This window comes from Bacillus rossius, chromosome 11 (assembly GCF_032445375.1).
Source record: "Bacillus rossius redtenbacheri isolate Brsri chromosome 11, Brsri_v3, whole genome shotgun sequence".
NCBI lineage: Eukaryota > Metazoa > Arthropoda > Insecta > Phasmatodea > Bacillidae > Bacillus > Bacillus rossius.
In genome coordinates, this window is record NC_086338.1 from 22285223 (window position 1) to 22302966 (window position 17744).

Below are 17744 nucleotides of genomic sequence, written 5' to 3' on the forward strand. Positions count from 1 at the left end.
AATAATAAACTAGGAACCTATAGACCAAGCTACTTGTGTAGTGTTAATTTATTTATGATATACCTTTTTCCCGTAAACGATCCACCAGCTCCCCAGTTGCTTGTGTCAGGGAGTTCCAAATTGTCTTGTTCTCCACCTCGTGCCACCTCTGGTCAATAAACTTATTTTTCTTATATTTCTTACCTAGCAAGTTTCCAAGGCTCTTTTTAATTAATTCAAAATAATTCAATTTTGAGGCACGAGGGGCGTAACAGCACGACAACTGACTTATTACTGATTAAGAAATTAGTTATAGGGACAACATACCTTGACTAGCCGACTACATATTTGTACGACCACCGACTGAAGTCTTGCAGTGCTGCTCGCCGAGGATTCGAGGTTGTCAGTCTGCCGTCGCGGCGCGGAATGTCCCGTGGCGGTAGCGACTTGTAATTAAAGATAGGTTCTGAAGATTTCCGAGTGGGTGGTCGAGAAATACTGACTTCGATATCTCGAAGTTGGTGGTACTGGCCGATTTCAGCGTGATCTACTGAGGGGTTGAAACCAGGAAAGATCGACTCCACGAGACGACTTCTAAAGCATGGAGCTTATGGAGGGGACTAGTGCAGTGCTCTGGTGGCTTGGAAAATAATAACGGGTCACTGCTTGTTGCGTGAGGCGCCAGGGGGCAGGCCTTTAGCGGGCATTCAAACACCGAAGGGAAATAAGTAGCAAATCCGCCACGAGAGAGCAGAGGTGGTACATTTGAAGGCTTGTGTCGAGACCTTGAGACAGGCCGGGTTTGGTGGCCGGGCAGTGAACTGGGCATGGTTCCCTGGAAAGTCAGTAGGGGGGATGGTGTAAATGTGCTAGGGCAGTGGGAAACTCTCTCTGGAGGGTCCGAAGATGTGCCGAGGGCTTGAGCAAAACTACTCGTGATTGTGTCTGAAATCGCTCGCATGAAGCTGGTTCTCAGAACCGATCTGTTTTGATATCTTGCAAGACACAGCAGTTCTTGTCATGGCTCGGAGGAGAATTACAGGTGACGGTCGTGCATCAAAGCGGGGATAAAATCAGCGCACCTGCTAACTCGCAAAATCAGAACAAGTGCTGGGAAAAGGATTGGGGAGACTAGCCTGACAAAGATTTAATGGGAGAGTACAAGAAAAAGTTTAAGTTGAAGCAACAAAAATTACTGTTTAAAATATTTTTAAAAATTCAAATTTAAAATTGTGCCAAAATTGCTAATTGGTGGCAGAGCTTGATGGCTTGATGGCTTGATGGCTTGATGGCTTGATGGCATGATGTATTGTTGGCTTGCCCATCGTGAGGAATCGGCTGTATTCGGGCGTGCTCGCCTCTCGACATTCCAGTGGCGATGTTGAATGATGTCACATCAGTCATTTTGTTTTCCTGCCATTTTGAAAATATGTAATTATTATTCGATAAACTTTAAAAATGTTAAAATTAGAAAATCACTTACTCAAATAGTATTTTAATCGATCAATTCATATCCTTGGTTCGATCATTCGAAAATGCAAAAAAAATAAATTATTTATGTAAAAATACATTGACATATTTTCCATTATCTTTAAATTACGTAATTAATAACCTATAAATTCGTAAACATTCCAAAAATCATAAAATAAATTTCTTATTAAATTACTGATTGTTATTCGAACGATTAAAGTCCTCTGTTCGACCCTGCCTCCATGCACAAAAGTAATTTAGGCTTAGAAGATATTTATTTAATTAATTGTGCTTACTAAAAAAAGAACATACATGATACCTGTCCAGCTAAATAAATATGTTAATCGCTATCGCTATGCCTACCACAAAGGTATTTTCCGATACTTGAAATAATACCTTTCAAACATGTCATGTACATTGTTGGGCATATAGACCAAGCATCTCCTTGTGTATAATCTGTGATCTATCCATACTCACCGGCTGCGTGGGAGTGCGGTCTGATTGGTAGAGAACATATTGTTGAACAGATATTCATCTCCTGGATGTGTCATTCCTGTGTGGTACGAGTCAAAGAGGGATATAACATTTTTCCGGTGTGGTACGACTGAAAGAGGGACATGTCATTTTGCACGCCTGATATGAATCAAAGAGGACTATGTTGTTTTTCATGTGCGGCAGCCAGTGAACAGCTTGACACTTTTAATTATTGTTACAACCTATGTGGGGAGAACTGGGTTTGTAAGGGATAGCCCAATTAAATACGGATGGTAAAACTTAAAATGTAAAGAGACTTAACTTATTTGCGTATCTTGGTAGCTAACATTTACCAATATTGTATAAGTAATACTGGAAAGAAATCTTACTGGCCATACAAAGGGAAATAATTTGGCCATACATTATGCCTAAAATAAATGGCACAGAAAAAAAAATTATGAACGGTTGAAGTTATAATCTATTGGATTAAGTTTCATTAAGGACACGCGTTTTGAGTTGGCTCTCATTATAGATTTACCCACACAGAAATTTTATAAGGTAAATCTGGAAAAGGACTGATATATAACAATTGCTTGCAGTGATTTAAAGAAAATGAGGAAAATCTATATTAAGTTGCCAGGCTAGGATTCAAACCTCTAAGCTGGTTCTAATGATTGCGAGAGTAGTGTCCTGCCACAGTGTCACAACAATGGTGATAACCATGGCGCACAGTTATGTTAAAAGGCACGGTCTTAACACGCCATGATGGCTATTCCCTTGTCTTTTCATTGCTCTTATTTGACGGCCTTTCCTTTGAATCCATCCCAACAGCATATTAGGATGGATCTAGGCTTTCCTTCTCCCGGGGCAGAAATAGTGTCTGTGGCCCCTCCCCCCTCATACGTAATTTTTTTTAGTTAAATCTTATCATTTATATAAATTTTATGTACTTTCTAGTTTTTAAGTGCGCATTCTTTTTCATGTTGTGTCCGTAGAAATAATATAGTGGAAACACAAAATATATTTTAAAAAAAACCACACAGTTTTAATTGTGTTATTGTTTAATACAAATTTTTAAAAATGAATTTACAAAGTACAAAAACAAAACCCACTTTTACTCTTATATTATTTAAATCGCATACATATTCAAAGTTCAATAACAATTGTTTCGACTGGTTCTGCACTTGTTCTAACCTGAGCTTAAGGATCCCTGATCCAAGTAGATCCTTCCCTGAGCATATTATATTTCGTTCTCAAATTACAAAATATAATTTATTTCAGTAAAAATTATGTAAGTGTTAATAATTATAAACAGTAATGAGAGCTTTTCAAGACTAGAGAAAAAAACTTACAACACGAAGTTAAAACATATACATTATCATTATGAAAAAGCAAAACTGTCCGTGTGCTTTGTGATTCTAGGTGGTGTAACAGCCCACCTTACATCACCCAAACGAACGGCCAGGTTTCACCGAGATATCGCTAGTTTCCCATAACTTCACGTTGGGGGATGCGTCCCCCATATCCTCCCCTTCGGCGTGCGTCATCGATTACGTGAGAAAGTTCATGATCCAGCAACAAATACAAGAGATCTATCGGAACACATGCAAACTAAATTCGCTTCAGCGGTAGTGATATCAAGGAACTGCGTGAGTGCGAGCCCAAGTTGGAGCAGAGTCCTGCAGAGTCCTGCAGAGTCCTGGAGGAGCGGGAGGCATGGCGTGCCGAGGGCTGCCGGAGCAACAGGTCCTGGGAGCCGTCACTTGCAGGCGCCACTCGGCGGTAATGAAGGCGCATTGTGCTGCCGCTCCCTCCTCCTCCCTCAACTTGCTGCCTCTTGTACGTCCCTGCCCCGAGGACCGTGCGCGCTGGAGCCCAAAGTCTTGGCGTGCAGCACTCGGAGACTGTCAGCGCAGTTTCCCACAAACCATCCTCACTCTTCCTCAAGACATTAAACTTGATGTACTACAGGAAACGCTTGCTGTCAAATCATGTTTAGTTTCTCGATATATTTTCCACAAATTAGGGAAATTTTTTCGAGAATTTACCTTTAATTTAGCAAGATTTTCTTTTCAACTATTTTTTGCGGTTGTCCAGTGTTGGTCGGCTTACTTCGAAATGAAAAGGATATTGCGACGAGGGTGCTGTATTTAGTATTAAAAATAATGAAAAATTTTCGGCTCATGTATATTAATTAAACTATGGATGTGGATGTTCAGCTGCTTATTGCATTGTGTGTTGCCATCTTTATAATATGTAAAGTATTTTTTCAACTGTGCAATGTTTTGGGAATGTCTCTCAAGATTTGTTTACAGCGCCATATGACTCTTCGAAGCCTTGTCGATGTTTTATCTTGAGTCTAGAAGCAACAGATGATAAGAAAATGTAAATTGACTTAAAATTAAACAGGTTATATTATTCATTGGTATTATGAACTCCATATCAATTAATGTTTATACGTTAACACTGTATGGCCATAACTTAACGCATATCTTTGGTAATATTTTGCTGGTGATACATTTTGATTAAGACTTCCTTTTATGATTCATTACAAAACTTACTTAGTTAATTTTTATGTGTGCACATATTTTATACATTTCGTTCGGCATCGACTAAGCAGGTTAGGGTGATTCTTTGCATTTTTGTTTGGGTGAGATATAAGTACACAATTTATTCACCCCCCTTATTTATCATTTATATTTTCCCACGAAATGTCTAAGTGACCTGTTTGCAACATATCAATTACCGATAAGTACCTTAAATGGTATAAATTGTATAATATAAATACTATAAGAGGATTAAAATACATCGCAATGCTGCTAAAAGTTCTCTTAAGTAACCGAATTTGAAGTTCACAGTCTTTTAACAATAAAACAAAAAGTTATATAAATAAGAAATCATCTCCATACTCTTCTGAATACTATCCCTAAGAATAAATATAAAAGTAATAAAAACATAGTTTGCCAATAACACTTTACTGTAGTGAACTGACTGAAAGTGTCACTCAATGGGAACCACACATAACTTAGAAAGTCACAACTTAGAACTGTCATAGCTTAGAAAACTTGAAATAATCCACGTAACTTAGAAACACACAACTTAGAAAGATCATAACTTAGAAACACACAACGCAGAACCACACAACTTAGAAACGTCATAACGCAGAAAGTCATAACTTAGAACTATCACAACCTAGAAACACAAAACTTAGAACTGTCATAACTTAGAAACACGTAACTTAGAAACACGCAACGCAGAACCACACAACTTAGAAACGTCGTAACGTAGAAAGTCACAACTTAGAACTATCACAAGTGAGAAACACACAACTTAGAACTGTCATAACTTAGAAACACACAACGCAGGACCACACAACTTAGAAACGTCGTAACGTAGAAAGTCACAACTAAGAACTATCAAAAGTTAGAAACACACAACTTAGAACTGTCATAACTTAGAAACACGTAACTTAGAAACACACAACTTAGAAATGTCGTAACGTAGAAAGTCACAACTTAGAACTATCACAAGTTAGAAACACACAACTTAGAACTGTCATAACTTAGAAACACGCAACGCAGAACCACACAACTTAGAAACGTCAAAACGCAGAAAGTCATAACTTAGAACTATCACAACCTAGAAACACAAAACTTAGAACTGTCATAACTTAGAAACACGTAACTTAGAAACACGCAACGCAGAACCACACAACTTAGAAACGTCGTAACGTAGAAAGTCACAACTTAGAACTATCACAAGTGAGAAACACACAACGTAGAACTGTCATAACTTAGAAACACACAACGCAGGACCACACAACTTAGAAACGTCGTAACGTAGAAAGTCACAACTTAGAACTATCAAAAGTTAGAAACACACAACTTAGAACTGTCATAACTTAGAAACACGTAACTTAGAAACACACAACTTAGAAACGTCATAACGTAGAAAGTCACAACTTAGAACTATCACAAGTTAGAAACACACAACTTAGAACTGTCATAACGTAGAACCCGTAACTTAGTAACACGCAGCGCAGAACCACACAACTTTGAAACGTCGTAACGAAGTCACCACTTAGAACTGTCATAACTTAGAAAATTCTAAGTTATGTGTTTCTAAGTTGTGTGTTTCTAAGTTATGACAGCACCCCTCACTCAAATTTTTTTCTCTTAAGACTGGTCAAGAGAGATTTTAAGTCTATAAAACAGTTATGAGTAATCATTTCTACTTTAAACCTACACTTGGCGCACTGAAATTCTAGGTATAATCAATATGACATATATCTTTACTAATAATTAATATGTTCGAGAAAAAATTCTGTATATTGGATGAAATGTGAACAAAAAAATATTGGGAATGGCTATTTACATAATTGAAAACTGAGAAATATAGTTGTTAAAAATTTTATCGGTGTGTCTGTTTGTTCGAGCATCAATCGAAAACTACTTTACGGATTTTGATAAACTTTTTTTATTTGAAAGGCCTTTGGCTATCTTAAAAACTAGGCTATAATTCATTACAAAATTCCACCCCTAAGGGGGTTAAAAAAGGGTAAATGTGTTTTTAAGATAATTAATTATATTTCTAAAACTAACCAAACTAAATACAATACATTCGGTACCAATAATTGAAATAGAAAAATTGATCCAGAAATTTTAAATTTTACTAAAAATAAACTATAAGAAGTGAAAAAGAGGTGAGAATGTTTTAAAGATGAATAATAATATCTCTGAATTTATTTACGCGTAATAAATGGTACAGGATACCAATAATAAACATACGTATACAAACTTCCAAAATGTTTACTTATTGTGAAATTCAACTTCTAAGGGGTGAAAATGAGAACGGTATGTTTTAAAGATTAATTAATACATCTCCAACTATAATTGAGCGAAATAAATGGTATGGGATACCAATAACACAAAATTTTTATATTTTTCGAAATTCAAACCCTAAGATTTTTATATTTGGCGAAATATAAACCCCCAAGTGGTGAAAAGAGGTAGGTATGCTTTTAACATTGATAATTATACATCCAAATTTTAATAATCATAAGAAAATATATGGGTTATCAATAATAGACATAAGGAAACTACCAATAACAATATATATATTTTTTCCCAAATTCTAACTCTAATGGGTAAAATAAGGGTAAGTATGGTTTTAAGTTTAATAATTATATCTCCGAATTTAATAACAATAATAAATTATATTTGGTACACACAATAAACACAAGAAAATAATTTTTTCCATATTTTATTTACTTAGAATTCTTGTGACGATTTTAAATTATACTATTTTCATATAATTTGAAGATAATCTCGCAGCGGCAGTAATAGTTGAGGTGGGTGTTGTAACTGCATCATATACACTATAGCGATCAGACATCAAGATGAAATATAAAACTTTATGTGTTGGATATGGTCTCTTTCGTGAATATTGTACAAATGTGAATCGTCATAATTGTTTGTAGGATAATAGTATCGTGCCCGATTAAAACTGCATGTGTTTTTTTTTTTCATTAAAATTTTTTAGGGAAACGGATACATACACAAACATTAACATTTCTGCTTCCATGCAGCTTTTCAAACATGAGTACGCAAACATGGTCTCTGAGAAGATACATCAATAAAAATATTACTTGTGAGTGAGGACTCTGAATACTTTCTGGTCCTGAGACGACTATGAAGGAGTAAATAAATTAATATTTCTTTGAAGAAAAGTTATTAAGTTTTATTCCAATAACCATCACATCCGCAACGATGAGACGATTAATTTGATAAATTATAACATATATCGCAGACTGTGCATGTAAACATTATAAATTACATATTTAAGAAAAAAAAGTGTTTCCAACCACTGGAATTGGTGTTTTTTTAAGGTCTGTTAGGTTTATAACAACACTGATAGGAAATAGAAACTCGACATTAAATGAACTGACGTACTTTAGGAACCAACACTCAATGGTGATATACACCAGATGAAATCAAGATGGTGGACTCTACTAAACCTTTGGTTGTCTCCAGCAGACGATGCCTGTATAATTTTATTAAATTATTATTTATTTTGATAGTAAATATATGTTCATGATGGTGGACATAGTAAAAAGTGTAACACATAGGAGTGGGGTGTTCGATGATGTAACGAAAAGTACAACGGACAGGGTGTTCGATTGAAAAAGGCGGAAAGTTCTAGAAAACAAAATGGTGTACATGATGTTAAAATTCAAAAAGGTGGAAAGTCCTAGAAAACAAAATGATGGAATCCAAGATGGCCACCAGAAGTTACCTAATGCAAAATGGCTGTCTCCACTAAACAAGATGGCTGCCTCCAGCATACAGTATATGTATGATTTTATTTATTTATTTTTTGTAATAAATATATTATTCAAGTTGGTGGACATAACGAAAAGTGTAACACATATGAGTGTTGTGTTCGATGATGTCATAACGAAAAATGCAATGCACAGGAGTGAGGTATTTGATTGAAGTGGTGGAAAGTTCTAGAATACAAAATTGTGGAATCCAAGATGGCCGCCAGAAGTGACCTAATGCAAGACGACCGTCTCCAGCAGAAGAAAACAAGATTGTTGCATTCAGCAGAAGGTGCTTGTATAATTTTATTAATTATTAATTATTTATTTTTATGTTTTTAAGCAGGTGAACATAAAAAAAAAGTGTAACGCATATGAGTGGGATGTTTGATGATGTAACGAGAAGTGCGTCGTACAGGAGTGGGGCATTCTATTGAAAAAGGCGGAAAGTTATAGAAATTAAAATGGCGGACATGATGTAATTCAAAAAGGGGAATTTTGGTTCATAACGAGGTGTTTTGAGGTGTTTTTGCTGCTGGAAGTTACCTAATCCACAATGGCCGCCGGAATTGACGTAATCAAATATGGCTGTCGTGACTCCCTAAATCCAACCCAGAATAAATTGGCTAAATTATAGGTATAGGGTTTTACAAAAAAGGAGAATAGACCCTCGTTGAAGAGCTTTGGAACTCCCCCCTCCCCCCCCCGAGGACCCACCGACCCCTCCTGAGCTTGCACCACAAGGTATTTTTCAGGGGAAAAAAATATTTTATTGAAAAGGGAAATTTTCCCTCGAAAAAGGGAAATTTTGGTGAAAATGTGGTCTTTTGAGGTGTTTTTGCGTCCGGAAGTGACGTAATCCATAATGGGCGCCACGAATCCCCGAATCCCGAGCCATGAGCCGGTGTCCCCATACATAATAAATACACCTACTTTCCCGCACCATTGCTGCTGTTTAGGAGACTTGTTCGTAACAAGTCCACCAGTTTCCTTACTTCGTCGTGACTTTCGGCACTTGAGTGACCGGAAGACTGTGAACCATAAAAAGGCAGGGAGGCAGCTCGTTGTTGCTGCCGGTCGGCGAGCGGTGGGCGATGATGGGAACATCAGCCCGCCAGGAGTTCCACAACTCGAGGAGAGGCAGGGGGTGGCCCCAGAAACTTCAATTTTCCCATGGCTTGGAGCCCGTCGCAGAAGGCTCGCTGGGGATGACTGGCGCGGGCACCTATCTCCCTCCCCGCCGCAGCCAGGGGTAAGCAGAGCGACCAGTCAATTACGCCCTCAATATCGCGCCTCGCGCTATTCACCGACTCCCCCTGATAACCCTCCCTCTGCGGGCGCCGGTCGATAGTCTGCCTCGCCACGACACCCTCGATTGCCGCAAATTGTCCGCATAGCAGCGTGGCATCTCGAGCGGAAGTATAGGCGAGAGGCTATAGTCAGTGGCACGTAGCTTGTCTCGAATCAGTAGTGCCAATGATCTACGTTATCATCTGCCACTGCTGTTCTGTCTACAGTTTATGCGAATAACTTTATGTGGTTGACAGTATTCGTAAACATGTATGTGGCATCGCAAGCGACAGTTGGTAAATGGGTGACAATTGGTACTACATTTGATAACTGTGAGATTTACAGCAGTTACTATGCCACAAGATTTGATTATCTTGATCTTTGAACGTAACACCCGCCACAATGATAGATTTCACCAACTTTGATTATACCACATCCGCCATTTTTTCTACAACTTTCCCCACCTTAGTTATAGCTGTTTTATTTTCTATAACTATTCAAGTTCTTAAATTCCAACATGTTGTTTTCCAGAAATTTCTGCAATATTTGATAATGAAGTCACATCTACCATTTTGTTTTATTCAGAACATTCCGCCATCTTGGATTCAGCCATTTTTTTTTCTTGAAGTCTCCGCAAATTTAATTCCACCATTTTTGTTCTAGAAATTCGAATAATTTTTTATCCTGCCATTTAGGATCGTGCCATTTTAAGTATGTCACATGCACCATTTGAAAATAAGTAATTATTATTAACAAAAATTAAAAATGAATAAAAATTATTAAATACAATTAAATTCAATAACATAACAACTCACTTATGTCATTTACTTTAGATTCCTCAGTTAGTTAGAACCCCGAAAAAAGCAAAAATAAACAATAATCCCCTCATGGTGGTTGCTGACAGACTGACCCCATCACTAATTATAAGGAATATATATCACACATCCATTATTACGTCATGATGGCCATATTGGATACGTCGATTTGTTTTTGTCCCCAAGGGTTCGCTGCCTCTACATTGGTTAAGTTTTACCAGCTAGAGTAAAGTAGTGTCAATCACCAGATCGAGAGCTGTTGTGCCATCCACCGTATTGTCAGCCATCTTGAATTCCATATTGAAATTATGTATGTATTAAAATAGTAAATCAGAAAAAATTCAAAAATTCATAAATCATCATCAATATTGATTGGTGTCCATAGATTCTACTCATTAGTTTGATACATTGTCAATGGAGAAAAAAATAATTGTAAATTAAAAAAATATTTATTCGATTAAATAAAACCTAAATTTTATATTTTAACATAAAATCCCAGGTACAATAAATAAAAAAAAATAATTCTACAATATTATTTATTTCATAAATTATATTCTACTAGAAGTAGGAAAATGCAAATAAATAAAATATTTAGCATTTCACGATTTCAACATCTCCAGGATCGTCCATTTCTTCGTTTGAGAATATTCTCCAACAAATTCATGTCGGGATAAACCGTAGGCCGAATCTCTTCAGCATATAGCACAGCGAATAGGCTTGTGGTTCAAATCTTCGAGGTAGTAAGTGCTAGGTCCGAATTCGGGAACGTGGGTCGCACGGAAAAGTTGGGGACACCAGTTCACAGTAAAACCTTTCTCGAAGACCCATTTATGCCCCAAGATCCGCTAAATTCCCCCACAGTCGGTTTACAATTCGTGGATTTTTTTCTTTGTGATAGGAAACACGGTCCGAATCAGATGATTATGCTTTACATCTTTGGGCTTCACTTTCGTGGTAGAATACACTGTATATTGCATTGTTTGATAAGGTTTAGGAAGATATCCATCCACATGTAAGGTCCATTAAATGTGAACTGATGATACAATTTAGTGCATAAAGTTCTGTTAAAAAAAACTATGGAAGCTTGGACATCACTAAATACAAAGCAATGTTTGATGCAAAACTTCCCCATCAAAGTCTTGAAGGTCTCATGGTAAAATTCTTTGTTCTCTGCCAAGATCCATCTCCAGGAACAGGTCTCCGATGGGACAGGTCAAACGAGCCAAATAGCAGCCATGGACTTGGTAACATCTGTCACCTTCTTCGGTTGCACAGGTATGGCCCAAGCGAACTTGATATACACATCGATGACCGTAAAAATGTATTTTCATTCGGGAATAAGATATCATCTCAATAAAGTCCGCTTGGAATAAATCAAGTCCGTGCAATACAACTTTGCGACAGAGGTATTTCTATCTTGCAGGAGCGTGAAATTCGCATGTGATTCCAGTTCCCATAATAGTATTTAGTCTGCTACCACCAGTTCTTCGACTATGTAGTTTGTTTGCGAATAGTTTCCTGCTCTAAGAGAAGCTTGCAGCCATATCTTACAATCGACACATTCTTTCGGGTTCCCAACAGATAAAGTCAAAGTTTTATCCTCATTCTTTTTTTTATCTTTACCATATACTGCTAGTTTACTGAAGAGATTAGCGAGAATGTAGATTTTTCCATTATCTTCACACACACACACACACACATACACACACATATATATGCCACTTTCTATATAGTTGTTGCATAAATGTGCTTCAGTAATCTCTAGCAGTGTTTTGTACTCACTTTTTAAAAAAAACACATTTGTACAGACATGTCTTTTTACTTATCTACACATATGATATTTCTTGGTAAAATATATATTTATTTAGCTCCGAGGAACCATTTATTATGTTTTCTGTACACTCTGTAGATCGTATATCGTATGTCATTTTTTCCGACTCGTGAGAGATCTCAGATATGGCCGGACTATTGCATCAACTTGGTTTATATCCCACTGCCTGTCGGGGGAAGATGCCTGAGGCGGACGTATTTCCGAACAAAAACACAGATAGCAGCTCCAACCGCGTAGCGAGACAGCGCTGAACATGTACAAGAAGCCACGAGAAGTCACGGCGTGTAGGACCCTTTTTCATCGTTTTATGGTTAAATATATGAAGATATTGAAAGGTGAGTACGTATCTTATAATATTTTACTACCATTTCGTAAGACGTAAGAAATTTAATTTATATTTATGCATAAAACTAGTGGTATACGAAGATTCTACACTCTTTAATGCATTTGAAGTGAAATGTGGCGATTCCCGCTGAGAATATTGGAGTAAAAAAAATGTCAGTGGCGTGTTACCCCAATACGTGGGGTAAAATGCCACGTCAAGTGGCATCTTCCCTCATGATAATGTATTATAATTCCATGTTGATAACAATATTATTTCTGTGCATTAACTACTTTTTAGCAAAGCTTTTAATTCTACACCTTTTCCCAAACAGGTTATTTCCCGCAGGTACGAGAGGAAAACGGATCTTGCGTCCTGGTCGGAAGAAAACTTACTTCTTGCTTCAGAAGATGTGAAAAACGGGAAAATGAAAGTATGGGATGCGTCCCAGTTTCATCACATACCCTACAGAACATTGAAAAGACGAATTGATGATGTAAATGTTACTAAAGGAGCACACTGAAACGAAATTAACTGGATACGACTGGCTACAACTGTTTTGAAACGTCAACCTGAAGTAACACTTAGGAAGGCACAGGGTATCTCCATCGCACGTGGACTTGGAATGTCCCGTAAATAAGTTGACAACTATTTTCAAGTGCTTTTGCATGTTTGTGAAGAAAATGACTTTCTCAGTGCCCCAAGGAAGATTTACAACATGGACGAGTGTGGTCTTCAAATCAAAAGGTCGAGTGATAGCTACCAAAGTTAATAGAGATGTTCACCATGTTATATCTGGAGAGAAAGGTGAGACGATCAGCGTAATTGCTTGTTGCAATGCCGAAGTGATCTTCTTGCCCCCATACAGAAATTTTAAAGGAAAAAGAAAGAAGCCTGAATTTGAAGACGGCCTGCCACCTAGCTCACACGTAAAAATGAATTAAATGTCTGCTTGCGTAAATACTGGGATATTTTTTGACTGGTTAAAAAGACATGTTTTGCCTCGAAAGGAAGCAGGAAAGTGTTTGCTTGTTTTGGATGGTCATAGTTCCCACTGCTCAGATGTTGATGTACTGTACTTCGCTGCAGACAACGACATAATACTAATCTGCCTTCCAAGCCACACAACCCAGTATCTGCAACCCTTAGACCGGTCGTTTTTTCAATCTTTGAAGACATTTTGGCAGCAAGCTGTAAACACTTGGATTTACAGCAACCCCGGCAGAAAACTGACACGTTTCCAATTTGGAACATTGTTAAATTCAGCTTGGAGTCGAGCCACAACAATGGGCAATGGTAGTGCAGGATTTTCTGCTTGTGGCATCTATCTTTACAACCCGCAAAAAATTCCTGCACACGCTTTCCCTCTATCAGACAATGCTTCTGGTAACAACCTAAATATAGCAGCATATGCTGATAAAGTTGTTACAAGTGAAAATTCTTCTACTCTTGCAGAAAATGTCACGATGCCTATTGCATTGACAACTACTTCTTGCTCCTATGCTCCTGAAAACGAGGCAACTGTTTCGGCCAATGATGTGTCAATACATTCGACAAATAAAGATAGCAGCATGAGTTCCTTCGAAGAAATATCGCCTGTTCCTGTTCTTACTATGCCTAAGCCAACTGGTGGTAAGAAGCAAACAGCAGTGGTCCTGAATTCACCAGCAAGACTAATGGACATGCGAAAATCACAACTTCAACACTTCACAACTTCACAAAATCACAAATTCAAAAGGATATCAAGATGAAAAACAATATGAAACAACATGCCAAAGAGAAAACGTGCTCCCCAAAGAAAAAGAAAGAGGAAAGTGAGCTCGTCGACTTCGTGTAGTGGCGAAACTTGCCAAGATAGTAAGAGTGACAGTGAACTAGATGATATCAATGGTAGTGATGATTTTTGTGCAGTATGTAATGAAAACTTCTATACTAAGAAAAGGTCCCAAGTGTGACTGGATCCAATGTGTTGCATGTATAAAATGGTTTCATGAAGATTGTAGTTCAGAAATTTACATTGTGATACGTGTTAGGTATGCCATGATGTTCTTCAACAGAGTTTTGTAAACAAAGTGCTATTTTGTGTAAATCTGTATGTTATATTTACTATAAAAACCAATATAACTACTTTTTCTTAACACCCTCATCATATTTTTAATACCACTGTTTAGTTTACAGATGGTGGCATTTTCCCCCATATCAAGTGGCATCTTACCCTTACTATTGGGGGAACATGCCACTCATACGGGCCTTATCATTGGGTTAATTTTTATTTCCATTTATTTTTTAACGAGACTTTTCGTCCATTTTTGACATACACAAATGTACAACGAAAATGGTATCCTAATGGTAATTTTTTTTCATGTGTAATTCGAAATTTGTGAGTTTAAAACCCCTTAACTGTGGCATCTTCCCCCGAGGTCTGGCAAATTCATATTTTTCTCCTTGGTGAGACCAGCCCGCTTACTGGAGCTCGCAGCGGCTAGCAAAATAAAGGCGCTAATAACTGTTTTGTTAACTTCGTCAATTGATAGAGTTGCCTTGAATTTTAAACGCGCCATCTTTTGATGTCTTTAATTTCCGGTTGTTTGTGCCGTATGTGTTCCTATACCATTCATCCGATTGCGATGAAATTTTGGTGAGTTGTTATGCGCATGCCCGTGAAGGTTTCTGAGACGGTGTAACTACTTTGTAATAGTTGTAGCACGAATCGTTTAAAAAAATGTGTTTATTTCATATCATATGGCGGCAATTCGTCTGTTATTGTTGTATAAGTGCGCACGCATGACACAATTTATTTAAATATAAAAGAGAGACAGAGATAGAGAGATACAGAGAGATAAGTTGAGCTACAGCGAGGTATAGAGAATGAAATGGGTTAAATCAAGATATATATAGACGTATAGAGCTATGTAGAGATTTATATATAAAAGAGATATAGTGGGAGGTATATATATAGATATAGAGATAAATAGAGATAGTTAGATACATAGTAATATATATGTAGATAGAGATAAAATATATTTAGATAGATGGATAGATGATTTGTATATGTGTAACTACTTCAAACAGATTACAAAACAAAACTGAATGAGGCATTGCAATGCATGCCGAGCATTAGCAAGATAATGGAATCTTTTCAATATTAGTAATTTCTTATTTTTCAGCTTTTTTCTATAGTGGTTTATAGAGTCTAGATTACATACAGACCACCAATGTTTAGATATATACCGGTAAATAACTATAAACTGGCAGAACGTCTGTCGGGATCTGAAAGTGATATAAATTATTTTGCACACTTGACATTCAAATTAAGAAGACAATTATACATCTGATTTCGAAAAAGGTCCCCTTCACCCTGTGTTCAGTCCGGGCAAAGCCGGGTACTGCAGCTAGTGTGAATATAATATTTTATTGTGCATAAACTCGTGCATGTAAAGTATCCTTCTTTTCGTGCTGGTTGATATTTACTCTTCTTTGCATTTGGCACCTCGTCATAAAATTCTGTCTTCACGGTGATGGATGGTTCTTTATTTGTAAGTTCGTAAAGGCGACTGTCGAATGATTTAAATATCTCTTCATTTCCCATTTAACGTAAAAGTCTGGGTATTCTAGGAAGTAGATATCTAGAACGATGGAGATCACTAGTCAAGACCGACATCGTTCTGTCTAAAAATAGGTCGAATGACTTTCTGTTATACTCATTATTCGTAAACAATTCATTCTTGCTGTGTATACGGTTTAATTGCCAAGCGATATGGTGAAGAATTCAAATAATCCTGAAAGGCTCTCCAATCATCATGCATTTGCGCATTTGAATGTCCGAAGCCTCCACACGCTGATCGATAAAACAAAGTTCTCTAGTAATTAGTTTTTCACACTTTCTACTCTTTTTTTTCCAATTATCGAACCTTGGGAAAAGTATCAGTTCATTTTAGTGCTCAGAGCACGACTGCTATGACCGAATTTCGAAATACTATGACTCATGTTCGATGATATACTGATCTTAATCATGTCGGTATATGCGTTTATATGGAGGCCAGTCCTTTACGATAACCATGAATCTGTGATAGTTTTTTCCAGTACAAAAATCACATTTTTCTGAAATCCTGGAACATTATGTCGGTATTTATGTAATCGTCTATGTCATGTGTCATGTGTCTATCGTCATGTGTAACACAAGGTAAACACAGTATAATTTAGCGTATATTTCCTGGAAAAAATATTTATCAATCGAGCCTTACTACTGACACAGAGCATCGTCGAAAAAACCACGGAATTGGCTCTTATTTCACTATGAGGCACCACTTGTGCATTTTCAAAGAATGAAAAATACTCTATACTCTCCACCGAGTCAAGCGCTGGTACTAGCGAAATTCTATAAATGCTAACGCATTTATACTTGTAGCACTGTCATGAAGAAATAGGAACAAAGAATATATCGGTGCTTGACTTGTAAACTCTGTGATAAACTAAATAATTTTGAGCAACACATCCTCGGCTACAGATTATATAATCCAGAAACGAAATTAGCCAAACGACTAACTCGCAGTGATGTGAGCTTTAACCCTCTTCACAAGGCATGCACGCATCACGATATCGCCTATTCTCTCAACAAGGCACCAAGCTGATGAGATATTGACGCAGGAATTCAAATAAATAAGCAACTCGCCCAACGCAAGACTAAGAGAAAAAATTGTGGTGTGGAGCATATCAGAGGTTATGAAGGCCAAGCCAAATAAGAAATGATTACTTACCAGAATCTAGCCAGTACACGAAAACTAAGGCCGCAGACTCTCGCAAGACTGGTGCAGACATGTGAAAGATAAAAACTTAAGCAAAACTCTTAATAAGAAGTTTACTGGCCGAATTCTACCTTTGTTTTTGCCTGCATTGGGTGTCCTCGGTGGCCTCACTGGTACTTCGAGCGGATCCACGTTCTCTACCGAAATGCCCACTCAACAATATAGAAAACTTAAGTATGTTTACAAACTGAAAATACCGAATTTCCGAGGCATGTTATACGAGAAAATGTAACTCCGTAGCCAAAGAATCGCGAGTGTCCCATTATTAATTAGGACATGTTGGCAGATCTAGGCATGCACTGGGTGGCATACAATTCGAAAATATAGGGCGAGTACTATGCCAGTTTCGGTAATCTGAAGCCTCCTGAAGAACTATGTCGGTACCTATGTGGAATTAGGTGTTTCTACAATTTCTAAACCGAACATTCGCATAGCCAAA

At 37.3% G+C, this 17744-nt stretch overlaps 2 protein-coding genes across 5 annotated transcripts in view; one reads left to right on the forward strand and one right to left on the reverse strand.

Annotated features, from left to right (window-relative positions):
* LOC134536692 (ribonuclease P protein subunit p25-like protein) overlaps window positions 1-17744 on the reverse strand; it is a 444926-nt gene that overhangs the window by 152765 nt on the left and 274417 nt on the right. The window lies entirely within an intron of this gene.
* Window positions 1-17744, forward strand: part of LOC134536691 (tyrosine decarboxylase-like) — a 142225-nt gene that overhangs the window by 30311 nt on the left and 94170 nt on the right. The gene's annotated exons all lie outside the window — the stretch shown is intronic.